At 41.1% G+C, this 18,438-nt stretch overlaps 1 protein-coding gene across 2 annotated transcripts in view; it reads right to left on the bottom strand.

Moving 5' to 3' along the window:
* Positions 1 to 18,438, bottom strand: part of LOC132378243 (retinoic acid receptor beta-like) — a 205,980-nt gene that overhangs the window by 185,322 nt on the left and 2,220 nt on the right. The window lies entirely within an intron of this gene.

Genomic DNA, 18,438 nt, shown 5'->3' with positions numbered 1-18,438 from the left:
AAATCAGGCCATTCAGCCCACCTAATCTGTTCTATCATTCCAACATGGCTGATTTATTATCCCTCTCAACCTCATTCTCCTGCCTTCTCCTCGTAACCTTTGATGCCCTTACCAATAAAGAACCCATCAATCTCTGGTTCTAAGATACCAAATAACTTGACCTCCACCGCCATCTTTGGCAATGAATTCCACAGATTCACCACCCATTGGCTAAAGAAATTCCTCCACATCTCTGTTCTAAATGAATGTCTCTCTATTCTGAGGCTGTGTCCTCTGGTCCTAGACTCTCCCTCTATGGGAAACATCCTCTCTTCATCAACTCTATCTGGATATTTCAGTATTTAGTAGGTTTCAATGATCCCACCCTTCCCCCCGACACTCATTCTTCTAAACTCCAACAAGTATAGGCCCAGAGCCATCAAATACTACTCATGCATTAACCCTTTCATTTCTGGGATCATTGTTATGAATCTCCACTGACCCTCTCCAATATCAGCACATCCTTTCTTGCATAAGGGGCCCAAAACAATTCACAATACTCCAAGTGTAGTCTGACCAGTGCCTTATAAAGCCTCAGAATTACATCCTTGCTTTTATATTCTAGTCCTCTCAAAATCAGTGCTAACATTACATTTGCCTTCCTTACGGAATGACTTGATATCACCGCATTGCGGCTCCATCAACTGATGTGAAAGCCATTCTCAATAAGTATGAAATTCAAACAATGCCAACTAATGGAACAGCACGCACTCAGAACCAGAATCAGGTTTGATATCACTGACATATGTCGTGAAATTTGTTGTTATGTGGCAGCAGTACAGTGAAATGCCAGCACATCCTTTCATAACAACATTAGAAATAGGAGCAGGAGTCGGCCATCTGGCCTGTCGAGCCTGCTCCACCATTCAATAAGATCATCGCTTATCTGACCGTGGACTCATCTCCACCTACCTGCCTTTCCCCCCATAGCCCTTAATTCCCCAACTCTGCAAGAAAATATCCAACCTCCTTTTAAAGAATGCAGTAATATTCACTGAGGCAGACTTCACTGCTTCATCGGGCAGAGAATTCCATAGATTAACCACTCTCTGGAAAAAGCAGTTCCTCCTCATCTCCATCCTTGAATAAGGGGCCCAAAACTGTTCACAATACTCCAAGTGCAATCTGACCAATAAAAAACTATCAATTACAACAATATTGTATGCTCTATAAAATAAATATAAATTAAATTAGACAAGCAGTGGAAAAAGAGGGCAAAATAGTGAGGTGCTATTCATGGGTTTATTGCCTGTTCAGAAATCTGACGGAGGTGAAGAAATATTGAGCTTGTGTCTTCAGGTTCCTGTACCTCCTCCCTGATAGGAGAGTCATTCTTTAGTACAGCTTCATTAGCACTCAAGTGTAGAGGCACTTGAACCCTTCACCCTCTCACTTAGAGGTGACGCTATCAATTGTGCCTCAGTAACATAAAAAGAGCAACAAAAACAAAACTTTGAACAAAAATATTTAGGCTAAAATAGTTAAAGGCTCTTAGACTAATGAAAGCAGTCAGCTCTCTCCATTTACGATACCCCTTCGCTGTATAAATCCTATTACTTCATTCACTATACATTTCACGTCTCAGTCATAGAGAATCATGCTTAATTCTGACACTTCAAACCGAGCTTAAAATTTCACGATCTATTCAATTACATTTTTCCTGCGAGGAGGTCAAGTTCTTTTACTGAGCTGTCTGTGAAGGAGTTACGCCCTTAAAGAAGTAGGTACTTGCTGCTTAGCCAGATCAGCCACACTGAACTGTCAATGACCCTTCAGTCTGTGTGTTTGACCCAGGGCTGGCTGGTCAGTACTGCTGGGATCAAGCTCTCATGCCTCTGAACAGCTTGTGAAAGAGGTGTCTGCCACGGGACTCCAAAGCTACCTTCACTAGCAACTCCAAACTTTGACCAAAAGGGGAACTATCAAAATGACCCCGAAGACCATAGGACATGGGAGCAGAAATAGGCTGTTCGTCCCAATCGGGTCTGTTCTGCCACTCTATTACAATTGATTTATTATCACTCTCAACCCTGTTCTTCTGCCTTTTCTCCTTAACTTTTGATGCCTTTATGAATCAAGAATCCAAAAACCTCCACTTTAAATATACGATAAGACCATTAGAGATCAGACCAGAATGAGGCCATTCAGCCCATCCAGTCTACTCCTCTATTTGACATGGCCAATTTATTGTCCCTCATCCTCATTCACCTGCTTTCTCCCCATAAATTTTGACACCTTCACTAATCAAGAACCTCTCAACTTTCACTTTAAATATAACCAATGACTTGGCCTCCTTGGCATCTGAAGCAATAAATTCCATAGATTCACCGCCCTATGCTCAAAGAAATTCTTCCTTACCTCTGTTCTAAAGAGACAACTTTTTATTCTGAGTCTATGCCTTCTGGTCCTAGATTACCCCACTATAGGAAACATCCCCACACCGTCCATTATTTCTAGGCCTTTCAATATTTGTTAGGCTTCATTGAGATTCCCCTCTTATTCTTCTAAACTTCTAAACTCCAGTGAGTACAGGCCCAGAGCCACCAAATGCTCCTCACACATTAACTCTTCCAGTCCTGGGACTATTCTCACAAAACAGTCAACAGGAATCGATGTCAAAAAACCCCAGTTAATTTCCAGTTGTGCATGGATCAGTGAAATGTTAATGACAGAATAAATCTTGGGATCTGATACAATTGGCAGCAAAAATTGGGCACACTTGACACCTATGGCACTGAACAGTACTGCTTTAACATTCCTGTGTTTGTTTGGGCTGTTAAACAAGTACAGTAATTATACAAGTAGGAAACTTTACAAGAGACATTTACAGAATTAGCCAACAAAGCCACTGTGATGAACAACAAACAAATAAACCGAATGCATCTACAAGCATCATCCATCATCAAGGAGCCCCACCATGCTCTCATCTCGCTGCTGCCACGGGCAGGAGGTACAGGAGCCTCAGGACACCTCCCCCCAACCCAGATTCAGGAACCGTTATTACCCCTCAACTGTCAGACTCCTGAACCAGCGTGGATGACTTTGACCACCTCAACACTGAACTGTTTCCAAAACCTTTGCACCCACTTTCAAGGACTCTACAACTCATGCTCTCAGTATTTTTTATTTACTTATTTATAGTTCAAAGTAAACTCTATTTTCAGTGTACATATGTGTCACCACATATTCCTTTTCCTGCGGGCATGTTTAGCAAATCTATAGAATAGTAACTGTAAACTATTTATCTTTTTATTTGCACACTTTGCCATCTTTTGCACATTGGTTGTTTGTCAGTGTTTGTTTATGTGTGGTCTTTCATTGATTCTATTGGATTCTTTCTTCTACTGTTACTGTCTGCAAGAAAATGAATCTCAAGGTAGTATATAGTGACATATTTACGCACATTTACTTTTATTTTTGAAGATTTGTTTGGTGATTATATTATTTAAAAGAGGCGATTTAGGAAGCACCAGTGGGGTGTAGCCCTCTCCTGGGCACAGTAACAGCACGCTCCACTTTGTGTGTGAGACGGAGCTTGGAGTTCAGTATGAAGCCACGGGAGATGGTCGTACGAGCAGCCGGTGCATATTACAAGTCCTGGTAATGTCACCACTGATGCCAGGAAGACAATCTCTGAAGAGTATTGACAATGGCTGGGGTCACCCATCTTGTAAAGTCACCGCTCAGAAGAAGGCAATGGGAAACCACTTCAGTTGAAAAATTTGCTAAGAACAATCATGACCATGATCGCCCACGTCACATGATGATGATGATGAATGAGCCATTTAGCTGATGGATTGGGGTGGGGAGCTGAGTCAGGAGGGGATGGTGCATGGAGGAGAATAGCAATTGTGAGACCAAATTAAAAAGTGGACTCAAAAAAATTAATGCTCACATTGTTAAGGCCCTCTTCTCTAAGGAAAGATGTGGGCAATTTGCACACAGAGAAATCTGTGAGAGAGCTGATGGTTCAGACCAACCCCCTGGCAAGAGGAATGTCTTGATGTGGGTAGTTGTCTTGGAAAAACAATGTAGAAGAAAAATCAGGAATTAAATAAAAGGATATTTTCCAGAAAAAAAAATAGCAAGAGAAAAGACGAAGTTGTGTGGTTTTCCACAGAAATGCTATGTCTCAGACTAGAGACGGTATATTTTGATATTCTGTATATGATCTAAACAAACCTATACCCATAGTGCTAGTGGTGGCATAGATTGTTTCGTCCTGATTCAATTGACAATGTCAGTCTGTCAGTCCTAGAAGGAGCTCTGTTTGATCACACTTGTTATCCTGCTAGTCAGACTAATTCCAAACAGGCATGGTCTACAGCTTGGACTGATAAACATCAAAAGACAACTATTGTAAAAAAAAGTAGAGCTCACAATGTGGAGTACTCCTTCTGCTTTCCTGCCTGCTTACATTTTTAATTCATCAGTAAGCAATTAGAAATTAGAAATCCATCCATCCATTCATCATATAACTCCTGTCACTTCATATAAGTATCATAAGAAATTAATATGGGACTCATATCCATTCCAATGAATGAATGCTCACTATTCTGCCTTACACAGGTCTGGATTTTGGGGCTTACTATGTAAAAAGACAACACGGAACTGGACTACACTGACTGGACTGGACTGGACTGAACATTCCTCGTCTGTTTCAATAACTCTGTGGTTTGAGGTTTTATGTTCTGTGTTTTTTGTTCATTTTTGACCATTTTCATAATTTGTTCTTTTTTTGTACACTAGGTACTTGATGTTTACTTTGAACTGGTTCCATGGTGTTTCTTTGTTTCATGGCTGTCTGTGGGAAGATGAATCTCAAAGCATATATACTTTGATAATAAATGTACTTTGAACTTGGAAAAAGTGTCCTGTTATCACATGTTTGTACAAAATATGTCATAACGATAATTACATCTGAAATATGTGCAGTTTAACTGAATGACATAAATTAACATTTTATTTTTAGTGCACTGATTTTTTTGTAAACAAAAATATTCAAGTCTGAATTAGCCTGGAAAGTCACACATCATCTATTTTGGTAAAAGAAAATTACATACAGGTCCTCCCCAGGTTATGAACAGACCTTCAATTCTCATAAATATTTGGGATACCAGCCTAGTTTAACTGTACGTTACTGTTGGTTGGTCGATGTTTTTGTTTCAGTATATTATGGTTTCTGAACAGTTGTCAAGAATGGGACCCTGTTGTAACATGGAGAGGTCCTGCTCAGGTTACCACATCTCTCTTATTGGACTGGACTGTATAACATGAAACTAGTAAATGCTATTAATAATTTTAAGCATTTCACAGGAAGCTCAACAACTACTGGAATCAGAAGCAGTCTCCATAACATCAAAGCAGCTTCAATATACAGCAAGTGCTAAATTAAACACGACAATAAAAGAACCTTGTCTCACAAAATAACTCAGCCTTTAGCATTGTTCTTTCTAAAGTTCTCAATAATTTATAAGTTGTTCTAGCAGCCATAAATAACCTTCTTTTAATTTCAGAAAGCCCTGTCAAAGCATCCAAATCCCGTCACCCATCTATGTTCACTCCATGCTCAGAGTCAGGTTTACTATCATGCATATAAGTCATGAAATTTTCTAGCTTCCCACCAGCAAGTCAATGCAATACATAATATGTGCTACAAATTACAGTATTATAATATCTGTATGTGCGCGTGTGTGTGTGTATATATATTCAAATTGTAATTAAATGTATAGCTGGGGTGACTAATACTTTTGCACTGTTTATCAATATGAAGTGGAGAGCGAGTTTGTAAATCCGGCAAGAGCAAAGGATGTTGGGAATGGTGAGGGTGGAGTGCTGTGGGGGGGTGAGAGGAGTGCCAGTGGCAGTGGGGGGGGGGGCTACAATGAGTACAGACCCACCCAGCCCTGAGACACCAGGCAAGGACATTTGGTTCCAAACAACTGGCTTATTGATCATTACAGAATGTCCGCCTGGTGCTTCCCACTCCCTCCCTCTCCCTGCCCCCTTCCCACTCTCAGTCCGCAATAGAGACCCGTATCAGAATCAGGTTTATCATCACTCATATATGTCATGAAATTTGCTTTTTTTTGCAATACATAAAATTATTACAGCGCTTTGTAAAAGTTTTAAGCACCCTAGTTATATATGTGTGCCTAAGACTTTTGCACAGTACTGTATATAAATAAGTAGTACAAAAAGCGATCAAAAAAGTAGTGAGGTAGTGTTCACGGGTTGTTGTCCATTCAGAAATCTGACGGCAGAGAGCAAGAAGCTGGACCCAAAATGTCTGAAGATAATTTTATGCCCAGAACCAGGTTTACTATCACTGACATATGTCGTGAAATCTGTTGCTTTGTGGCAGCAGTACAGCGTGATACATAATAAATACTACAAAGTATGATAAGAAATACTTATATATATAAAAATTAAATAAATTGTGCGAAAAGAGAGCAAAAGTAGTGAGGTAGTGTTCATGGGTTTGTTGTCCATTCAGAGATCTGACGGTTGAGAGCAAGAAGCTGTTTCTAAAATGTCTGAAGATAATTTTATTCTCAAAATCAGAATCAAGTTTATTATCACTGACATATGCCATGAAATCTGTTGTTTTCTGGGAGCAGTACAGTGCAATATATAATATATACACTATAAATTATAATAAGTGATATTTATGTATAAATTAAATAAGAAGTACAAGGAGAGAACAAAAATAGTAGTGAGAGAATGAGCTTTGAAAAGACACAAAAAACAGACTTTTATTTTCTCTTTGGCCATGTTACAATGTAACAGCAGTTTAATTCTAGGATGTGAGAAATTCATTTAATTTGCAGTTTAAAATTGTCAAAATGTAGCACAATGCACTAAATAATGCATAATTATTTCCATCTAGAGGCCAGAAGAATTAGGCCATTCGGCCCATTGAGTCTGCTCTGCCATTCCATTATGGCTGATTTATTATCCTTCCCAAATCAGCCCAGAAGCCATAGGAATCAGACCTCAAGACATTGCTACGAGACCATAAGACACTGGGGCAAGCTGTTTAGATATAGGAGCAATAATTATGAAGCCTCGGGACTGAGACACCCCACTGACTAGGAAAAGTAAGAAATGTTTATTGGTTGACACAATTATGCTTTAAGCCACTGCTCCTCTTATACTTTACACAATTCTTGGTTTACGCCAGCAAATCTGTAAGAAACTTGACAATCTTTGGCTGATAAGTAAAGAAATTCAGGATTCAAGTTTATTTATCACATGTACAACAAAACGTACAGTGAAATGTGTCATTTGCAATAACAACCTGAACTCCCGAGGGTCTGCTTAGGGCAGCCCGCAAGTGTCACCACACATTCTGGAGCCAACATAGTATAGTCACAATGCTCAGCACAACAATGCAGAACAGAACAAACTACAGCAAAATAAGCTATGTTCCTCCAACCCCATCCACACTTACCCATGTGCATACACAGTCCTTTAACCCCAAATCAGGCAATTAGACTCCAGCCTCCAGTAGACACGGACTCGGGCCTGCAGACACTGATCTTTGAGCTCCTCCCCAGCAGACTCAAACTCGGGCCTGCAGACACTGGGCTTTGAGCTCCTCCCCAGCAGACTCAAACTCGGGCCTCCAGACACTGATCTTTGAGCTCCTCCCCAGCAGACTCAAACTCGGGCCTGCAGACACTGGGCTTTGGCTTCCCCAGCAGACTCAAACTTGGGCCTGCAGACAGTGGGCTTTGGCTTCCCCAGCAGACTCAAACTTGGGCCTGCAGAAACTGGGCTTTGGCTTCCCCAGCAGACTCAAACTCGGGCCTGCAGACACTGGGCTTTGAGCTCCTCCCCAGCAGACTCAAACTCGGGCCTGCAGACACTGATCTTTGAGCTCCTCCCCAGCAGACTCAAACTCGGGCCTGCAGAAACTGGGCTTTGGCTTCCCCAGCAGACTCAAACTCGGGCCTGCAGACACTGGGCTTTGAGCTCCTCCCCAGCAGACTCAAACTCGGGCCTGCAGACACTGATCTTTGAGCTCCTCCCCAGCAGACTCAAACTCGGGCCTGCAGAAACTGGGCTTTGGCTTCCCCAGCAGACTCAAACTCGGGCCTGCAGACACTGGACTTCGGCTTCCCCAGCAGACTCAAACTCGGGCCTGCAGACACTGGACTTTGGCTTCCCCAGCAGACTCAAACTTGGGCCTGCAGAAACTGGGCTTTGGCCTCCCCAGCAGACTCAAACTTGGGCCTGCAGAAACTAGTCTTTGAGCTCCTCCCCAGCAGACTCAAACTCGGGCCTGCAGACACTGGGCTTTGAGCTCCTCCCCAGCAGACTCAAACTCGGGCCTGCAGACACTGGGCTTTGGCTTCCCCAGCAGACTCAAACTTGGGCCTGCAGAAACTGGGCTTTGGCTTCCCCAGCAGACTCAAACTCGGGCCTGCAGACACTGATCTTTGAGCTCCTCCCCAGCAGACTCAAACTCGGGCCTGCAGACACTGGGCTTTGAGCTCCTCCCCAGCAGACTCAAACTCGGGCCTGCAGAAACTGGGCTTTGGCTTCCCCAGCAGACTCAAACTCGGGCCTGCAGACACTGGACTTCGGCTTCCCCAGCAGACTCAAACTCGGGCCTGCAGACACTGGACTTTGGCTTCCCCAGCAGACTCAAACTTGGGCCTGCAGAAACTGGGCTTTGGCCTCCCCAGCAGACTCAAACTTGGGCCTGCAGAAACTAGTCTTTGAGCTCCCAAGTGAACTAACAGATTTGCAGACTCTTAGTAACATTCATATGTCTTTGATGTATCTCTTTGACATATAACAAAACACCATTGATGCCAAAATCAATCATCTGAGTCTCAACTGTTCAAGAAATTTCAAAAGCATGGCTTCCTCAGAAATTACTTGTGGTTATGATAGTCAGCTTGAAGTTGAACACAAATATAACTTCTGACCTCTTGAAACGGTAAGGAATTTGGAGAAACCAGAAATTCTTTTATTGAAACTAATGCTTTAATTGCATTATGGTGTTGACACTTTGCAATAGTTCAACTAAGCAAAAAATGCTTTGTTGATGATTTTCATTTGTACTCAGTGACTGTGACTTCTCGCTTAAGTGTCAAACAATAATCAGCCAGCATTGATGGATTCCAGTTGCCTGATACCATTTCTCCATGACTGCAACGTTCTGGTGAAACCTTTCATCGTGCTCGTCACTGACGGTGCCAAGACTTACAGGGAAGAAGTCTAAATGGGAATACAGGAAATGAATCTTTAGTGACATGTTGCATTCATGGTTTTGTATGCTTGAAGCACGTTGTCAACCAGCTGCACGCAGTTTGGTGCTCTGTAGTTACCAAGCAAATTTTCAACAACATCCTCGAATGCCTTCCATGCGATTTTCTCCGCTCCCACTGGAAGCTCTGGAACTGTCTGTCATTGATGATTTGTTTGGCTTGTGGACCAATAAAAATGCCTTCCTTACTCATGGTATTAGTTATTCTGGGAAACATCTGTCTCAAATATCAAATTCCTTCACAGAAGTTTTTGTCCCTGATGACAGTAGGTTCTACCCTTGCAGTCTTGAACCCAGTAATTCTGCTTTTGCCCTTTTAAAACCCAAGTCTCTGACCAGATCATTTAACTCAGATTGAGTTATCAGATGAAGCTCACTCCATATAAAGGGTTTAAAATCTGTATCTGTATCAATGGCATTTTCTATTCCTGGCTTGTGCATTTTTCATCAGCCTCCTCTAGACTCAATGCCTCGGTACTGGGAGACTACCATCATGCAGCACAGGTCTCATGGCTGAGGGGAAATTGGGGTACTCTTGTTTTTAGCAGAGAAACCAAACACCCAGGTCAGTCAGATGTAGCAGTCTCTCACATTCTCCTTCTGCTCTCGCCATATCATTGGGACATCAACAACATTGACTTCCGAGTACCTCTGAGACAAGCTCTAAGATCAACAGCGCATGTTGTGCAACAAATGTGAGGAGCCCAGGCTTTGCCTTAGTCACCAACTTTACACGCAAAGTAGAGCTTGTGGACTTTCTTAATAAGTGGAGTCATGCTGTGTCTTTGAGATTTAAGCGTATACTCACCACAAGTATAACAGAAAGTATCGTGGCTGTTGCAATATTCGTGAGACATTTTGCTATCACAAATACTCCCAAAAGTACAATTACTTTATTCTAATGTGTATATACAATATGTTATGTATGTAGAACAAGCGCATCAACATGATCACAAACTGATACACATGCAAACGCAATGTATGGAACAGTGTGTGCATGATGTTTTTATAGCCTTTCTAAAACCTGTCTTGCCGTGTAGCGTTCACTCTACCTTAGCACGCCTGGACAAGGTAGAAAACTTTTCAGTTTACATTGTAGGCAACATTTTAATTGACTTGAATTATGAATTGAAATAACAAATATATCTGATTTCAGAAAAATAGTTTTTGTTGTCCAGTGTTATCTGCCAAATATGGCCAATTCTGAAGTGAGGTGTTCTGTGAGAAGGGACCGATTGGATTATTCAACCCTGTCATGCTATCTACAGTACATGGCATAAGCCACAAATTACACAACGTACACTCAGTGGCAACTTTATTAGATACCTCCTGTACCTAATAAAGTGGCCAGTGAGTGAATGTATAGAAACATAGAAAACCCACAGCATAATACAGGCCCTTTGGCCCACAAAGTTGTGTCAAACACATCCCTACCTCAGAAATTACTAGGCTTACCTATAGCCCTCTATCTTACTAAGCTCCACATACCTATCTAAAAGCTTCTTAAAAGACCCTATCGTATCTGCCTCCACCACCATTGCCGGCAGCCCATTCCACGTACTCACCACTTTCTGAGTAAAAATTTACCCCTGACGTCTCCTCTGTACCTACTCCCCAGCACCTTAAACCTGTGCCCTCTTGTGGCAACCATTTCAGCCCTGGGAAAAAGCCTCAGACTATCCACACAATCAATGCCTCTCATCATCTTGTACACCTCTATCAAGTCAATCAGGTCACCTCTTATCCTCTGTCGCTCCAAGGAGAAAAGGCCGAGTTCACTCAACCTATTCTCATAAGGCATGCTCCCCAATCCAGGTAACATCCTTGTAAATGATCGTGATCTTCTGCTGCTATAGCCCATCCACTTCAGGGTTCAACATATTGTGCATTCAGAGATGCTCTTCTGCACATCACTCTTGTAACACATGGTTACTTGGGCTACTGTCATCTTCCTTGTCTGCTTGAACCAGTCCAGCCATTCTCCTCTGACCTCTCTCACTAATAAGCCACTTTCGCTCACAGAACTACCACTCATTGGCTATTTTTTTTGCACCATTCTCTGTAAATCCTAGAGACTCTTGTGCATAAAACTCCCAGGAGATCAGCGGTTTCTAAGCTACTCAAACTGCCCCATCTGGCACCAACAATCCTTCCATGGTCAAAGTCACTTAGATCACATTTCTTCCCCATTCTGATGTTTGGTCTGAACAACAACTGAACCTCTTGACCATGTCTGCATGCTTTCATGCATTGTGTTACTGCCACATGATTGGCTGATCAGATATTTGCATTAATGAGCAGGGGTACAGGTGTACCTAATAATGTGGCCATTGAGTGTAAGTCAGTGATAATAAACCTGATTCTGAAGTGCAGCTCTCACAGTGTCTGTAAGGGATAATTCTGGGAATTTAAAATTACAGGCTGAACAATTATGGATTGACTAATGCCCTGAAACAACATCTGCTCTTTTCCCTCAAGAGATGCTGAGTTCCCCTAGCATTTTGTGCGTGTTATGTTGGATTTCCAGCATCTTCAGAACCTCTTGTGTTTATGACTAAAGAGCTATTTAGTCTGATGGACATTGCAGATCCTCTAAAATAGAGAAAATGGAGACTAAATGATGACTTCTACAATGACAGAAAAGTGAAGGTCAATGTGGGAGGGAAGGGTTAGATTGATCTCAGAATAGGTTAAAAAGTTGGCACAATGTCGTGGGCCAGAGGACCTGCACTGTACAGCACTGCTCTGTGTTCCAGAACCAGTCTTCAGGAAGTAAAACCTGTTCACAATTTACAATGTAAGCAGCATTATAAAAAGTGGTTTGAACTGTTTACCCAACGTGCTGTCACATTGGAAGTACCAACTGAAGTACTAAACTTCCAGCTGATTCGTTGGGTTTAGTGAAACACTAAATTCACTCGGCATAAAGGGTTAGCGTTGTATCAGTGTTGTTTAGCGGATGGTTTTCATTCTGTCACGTTGGAAGTACTACATCAGGGAAGGTAAGCGACGAATACTCCTACTATCACACAGTTAATGTGACCCCTCAGTTAATGTAAGCCCTGCTTTAGAAGGATGAAGCACACACTACTCTCACCACCACCCCTCCCCCCCCAGGATACATAAGAGCCGAGAGCTTCACCGGGCTTTCCCCTCCCCCACTCGATCTGTGACATTTAATGTGAGCACCCATCCCACAATCTCTCTGACCCACTATCAACGAGAAGGAGATACAGGAGCATCAGGACTAGGACTGTCAGACAGGTAACAGCTTTTTCCCTCAGGCTGTGACTGATGAACACCCTGCTACCAGTGAGGCCTCGTCACTAGGAGAGTGAGCTGTTTACTGTACAGTTGAGTGCCTCTATATACATTTTTAATTATATTTTATTAACTTATTTAAAGTAATATTTTGTTTCATGTGCTGTGACATATGTTTTGGGGGTGCACCATGATCCAGAGGAAAGCTGTTTCATTTGGTTGTCTATATGTACAGTCAGTTGACAATAAACTTGAACTTGAACTTGAGATTGGTACTTCCAACGTGACAGCACATTGGAACCGCACTGTAAACAGTTTAAACCACTTTTTATAATGCTGTTTACATTGCAAATACATGCTGGTATTTATGTATATTTTATTCCATGGTTGCACTTCTAACTTTATATAATTCTTTATTCTTTGTAATAGTTGAACGTTGTCTTTTGTTGCAAATTGCACCTACATATCACAGCAAATTTCTAATACATGTGAATGTATATGGTGAATTAAGTTGATCCTTGAAATCATTCATTACATTATTAGACTAAATTTAAAACGCAGTTCACCATTACTATTCGTTAGACAGTGAGAGCTATAACTAGCCATAGAATATGAGCACATCCAGTGAATAAACTATTTTCAAAAACTTATTTTAAAGTACAAAACAAAAAAAAGATGTTCCTTTTCTAATTTATTTTTTTCTTTATTTACTCTTTGTTGCAACTTATACTGTAACCAATAATGATTCCACTGCACCCTCGAAACCTGCTTTTGACATATCTTGTCAGGGGATTGCGGCATAGTAAGGTAACAGCTAGCACAACACTTTACAGAGCCTGCGATCAGGGCTCGATTCCCGCCATTGTCTGTAAGGGGTTTGTACATTCTTCCCGTGACCTTCTGGGGGTGATCTGGATTCCTTCCACATTCCAAAGACGTGGTGGTTAGTGCTAGTGAGTTGTGGGCATGCTACGTTGGTGCCGGAAGTGTGGCCACACTTGTGGATAACTCATATTCGGACTGTGTTGGTCGTTGACACAAATGATGCATTTCACTGTATGTTTTGATGTTTCCTATACATCATTTTGCATCAATGGTGTACAATCTGAGGATTGAGCGGGGGCAACCCACAAGTCTCGACTCACTTCCAGTGCAGCACACCGAGAACTCAGTAAGCTTAATCTGGATGTCTTTGGCATGTGGGAGGAAAGTGCAGCACCCGGAGGAAATCCCATGCAGTCATGGGGGGAGCGTACTAACTCCTTAATGACAGAGGTTTGGATGTCCATGTGACAAATAAAACTAATCTTATCTTACCTTATGAATAAAACATCATATTCTGTGGTCAGTTATAGCTCTTACAGTCTAGCTAACAGGAAAAAATAATCACACCATTTTTATAATTCAACGTTAATATACAATCAGTCCCCTGATTTTCTGAAAACTATTCGCAAAGTACATTCAAGATTCAAGATTATTTAATGAGATGAGAATATCGATTGGTCGAATCAAACAATTAAACTGCTTCTCTGAGAAGATAAATTCAAGATTCAAAATTCAGGTTATTTCCAATACACAAGTGTAAAGGAGAATGACATGATTGTTATCTGGATTTGATGCATCCCCAAAAAAACACAACAAGATACGGCACACAATAATAATTTAAAAAAACACAATTAACATAAATACATAGGATAGCTTATATACATAGATTGACTGTATGCCCATAAAGTGACGCTAGGCACAGGAGGGTCTGTACGTAAGGTAAATCTGACAGGAAATGATAAAGTAGTGGTGTTTGGGGATGCAGGGGGGTGGGGTTAGTGGGTGGAAGTGTTAATCAGCCTTACTGCTTGGTGGAAGTAACTGTTTTTGAGTCCGATTTTCCTGGTGTGAATGCTACGTAGCCTCCTCCCTGATGGGAGTTAGACAAACAGTCCATGAGCAGGATGGGTGAGATCCTTTATGACGTTACTGGCCCTTTTCTGGCACCTTACTGTATATGCGTCCTTGATGTCAGGTAGGGAATAGTATAGATTAGTACAGTGGTTGGCATGCAAATCACGGGTCAAAGAGCCTGTTTCTATGACCACAGCTTTTCAAAGTTCAAAGTAAATTTATTATAATAAATGTACTTTGATAATTAACAAAATATATGTCACCATGTTCAACCCTGAGATTCATTGTCTTGTAGGAATGCACAGTAGATCCAAGAAACACAATAGAATCAATGAAAGACTGCACCCAACGGGACAGACAAACAAGCAATGTGCAGAAGACATATACATAAATAAGCAATAATTATCAAGACCATGAGGTGAAGAGTCCTTGAAAATGAGACCATAGGTTGTGGTTCAGTGATGGGGAGAGTAAGGTTGAGTGAGTATGTTGGTTTATTTACCAATGACTCTAGCATATACACCCCCTGAACAGAAAGTCCCCAAAATGACTCATCATGACAACCAGTTCTTATTGTAATCCCGCCTCATTTCAGCTAGAACAAAACCATTAATTAATTAAACCTTTCTTTCAAAGTACCATTACACATCCTCAATTAAATGGAGTGGGATGTGACATTGATGAATACCAAGTAGCTGTTACAATTACACAACATTGTAAATTACTTCCTCATTCCATTTTAAGGTTCCTATAATCAGGCAACTAACAATTTGTCAGTCAATATGACGACAATGAACTGATGAATTAAACTGTGTGCAGAAAACAGCTGTCCTATAAACGTAAAGCATAATCTGTAAAACTAATCCATCTTGTGCAGTTCAAGATTATATTTTTAAACCTTTTTTTCTGATACTGCAAGCTCAGATTGTTAGTAACACAAAGTGCGGCAGAAACTCAGCAGGTCAGGCATCATCTACAGCAACCTTTTTCAGGCCATGGACTCCCAACCATTAACGGGCAGGTCAGTGGACCCCAGGTTGGGAATTCCTGATTAAATAGTTGACATTTCAGGCTGAGACCCTTCTCAAATTGTTGTTTTACTTGTCATCACTGTGGCTGCACTCTTTACACTTCAGAAGTATGAAGGGGTATCTCATTGAACCCTATCAAACCTAGATAGAATGGATTGGGAAGGATGCTTCTAATATTGGGGGACTCTAGGACCAGAGGGCACAGCCTCAAAATAGAAGGACGTCCCTTTAGAACAGAGATGAAAAGGAATTTCTTTAGCTGGAGGATGATGAATCTGTGGCCTCACAGACGTCTGTGGAAGCTAAGTTATTGGTTATATTTAAAGTGAAGGTTGACAGGTTCCTGATTAGTGAGGATGTCAAAGGTTATAGGGAGAAGGCAGGAGAATGAGTTTGAGAGGGATAATAAATCAACCATGATTGAATGACAGAGCAGGCTCGATGGGCTGAATGGCCTTACTCTGCTCCTGCATCGTATGGTTTTACTGTATTAGAGTTGTCGAATGTTATTTTGGGTTTTTTTAATCGCATGTCACGCCAACACACCACAGCAAAATTCAAAGAACATTTATTATCAAAGTATGTGTGCTGTTTCCTAATTGTAATCTATTCTGATTAATACTAAATTCCAAATTCATGTAAACGTATATGGTGAATAAAGTCGGTCCTTCATGATGACTTACACGGTTGTCACCCGTCTATTCCCATAAACAAAGTTAACCATCTAAATCAGATATAATCACATGCTCTTATAGAGCTGCTAAGAATAGTAGGAGAAAAAGTTTAGATGGTCTATCACAGTATGAAACTTGGCATTCCATTCAGCACTTCATACTGATGCAGAACATAGTTTTGAAGCCACAAACAGACTAAAATTAGGGATTCATAGCCATAAGCTGCCAACTACCTGTGAGTTAAATGCTAACTCTCTAATTGATACCATTGGAAGTCACTGGGCAGAAATCATTTACCTCCCAAGAAAGAGGGAGCATCACCTAAACTATACCACACACCTCCTAGTGGAGATACTCTGAGCAGCACTGGTAAATGCTAAGAGGGAAAAACACATAGCTTCTTTTTCGACAATATTTTAAAAACCTAAGCACTAGAGATTCTTCAGATGATGGCAGTCCAAAGCAAAACACACACAAAATGCTGGAGGAACTCAGTGGGGCAGGCAGCATTTATGGAGAGGAATAAACAGTCGACATTTCAGGCAGAGACCCTTCATCAGGACACTTCATCTATTTAATGTAAGTTGCTCCAGCACTTTGTTGCTCTGGATTTCCAGCATCTGCAGAATTTGGTGTATTTATGATCTTAATATCCTCAGGACTCACTCCACTACGTTCAGGAACAGTTATTACTCGTCAACCACCAGGCTCTGGAAGCAGAGGGAATAATTTCACTCAATTTCATTTGCCCCATCACTGAACTGTTCACAAAACCTATGGACTCAGTTTCAAGTACTCTGCATTTCATGTTCCCAATACATATTGCTTATTTATCATTATTTCTTTTTTTCTCTCCTTTTGTATTTACACAGTTTGTTGTCTTTCGCACACTGGTTGTCCACCCTGTTGCTGCAGTCTTCCATTAATTCTATTATGATTATTGGATTTATTGAGTATTCCTGCAAGAAAATTAATCTTGGAGTTGTATATGGTGACATACATGTACTTTGATAATTAATTTACTTTGAACCTTTGAGCTTCAATTAAAGCACGACACTCATAGGGAAAGATACACCTCGGTTATAGATAAATAAAAACAAGTAGACTGTGTCTTTTCTAAGGCTGCAATATCATATAACCATATAACAATCACAGCACGGAAACAAGCCATCTCGGCCCTCCTAGTCCGTGCCGAACTCTTAATCTCACCTAGTCCCACCTACCCGCACTCAGCACATAACCCTCCACTCCTTTCCTGTCCATATACCTATCCAATTTTACCTTAAATGACACAACTGAACTGGCCTCTACTACACCTGCAAGTTGAAACAGATTATGTTCCATGTATGCAAGATAAGCCTAGATAGAGTGGATGTGGAGTGGATGTCGAGAGGATGTTTCCTATATCAAGAGAGTCTAGGACAAGGGGAACTACCTCAGAATAGAAGGAACAGAGATGAGGAGAAATTTCTCTAACCAGAGAGTGGTGAATGTGTGGAATTGATTACCACAGATAGCAGTGGAGACTGGGTCAGTGGGTATATGTAAAGCAGAGAGTGATATGTTAGTCAGGGCATCACAGGTTATGGGGAGAAAGCAGCAGAATGGGGTTGAAAGAGATAATAAATCAGCCATGATGGAATGGCAGAGCAGGCTCGATGGACTGAATGGCCTAATTCTGCTGCTATGTCTTAAGGTCTAAAATGCTAGAGGAGCTCAGTAGGTCAGGCAGCATCTAAGAAGGGGAGTAAACAGTTGATGTTTTGGCCAAAACCCTTCATCTATTTAAAATAAATAATTTGAAAACCTATTAATCGCTTACCAATGAATGATTAAAGCAAAGCAATTGTAGGGAAAGGTTATTGATAAAAAAAGAGATTAGCTGCAATGTTCAATCACCTTGATAGCATTCCTGCAAGTTATTTTAAGTTGGACCAGATTGTGTTCCATTTATATAAGATGCCAGTGCCATGTTAGTTATATACATGTAAATAATCACTCTTAAGTTGTTCTAAAAGCACAATGAATTAATAATCTAACCCGAGGAACCCTCAATATAAGAATACACTGCTCGTGCAGTGAAAACTCGCCATGGAATTGAGTTATATTTGCATCAGTTTTCATTGTAACAACTTAATTAAACCCCAAAGACACCGAGATTTGCCCATAAAACTTTGAAGTGAAGAGTGTTTAAGAAAAGCAGTGTACAGATGTTAGCAGCACACAGGGGACAAGTTACTGTACCGCCGATTGA

This window comes from Hypanus sabinus, chromosome 20 (assembly GCF_030144855.1).
Source record: "Hypanus sabinus isolate sHypSab1 chromosome 20, sHypSab1.hap1, whole genome shotgun sequence".
In the NCBI taxonomy this organism is placed as follows: Eukaryota; Metazoa; Chordata; class Chondrichthyes; order Myliobatiformes; family Dasyatidae; genus Hypanus; species Hypanus sabinus.
Note: the sequence above shows the minus strand (reverse complement) of the source record. Positions and strands in the feature narration are given on the sequence as shown.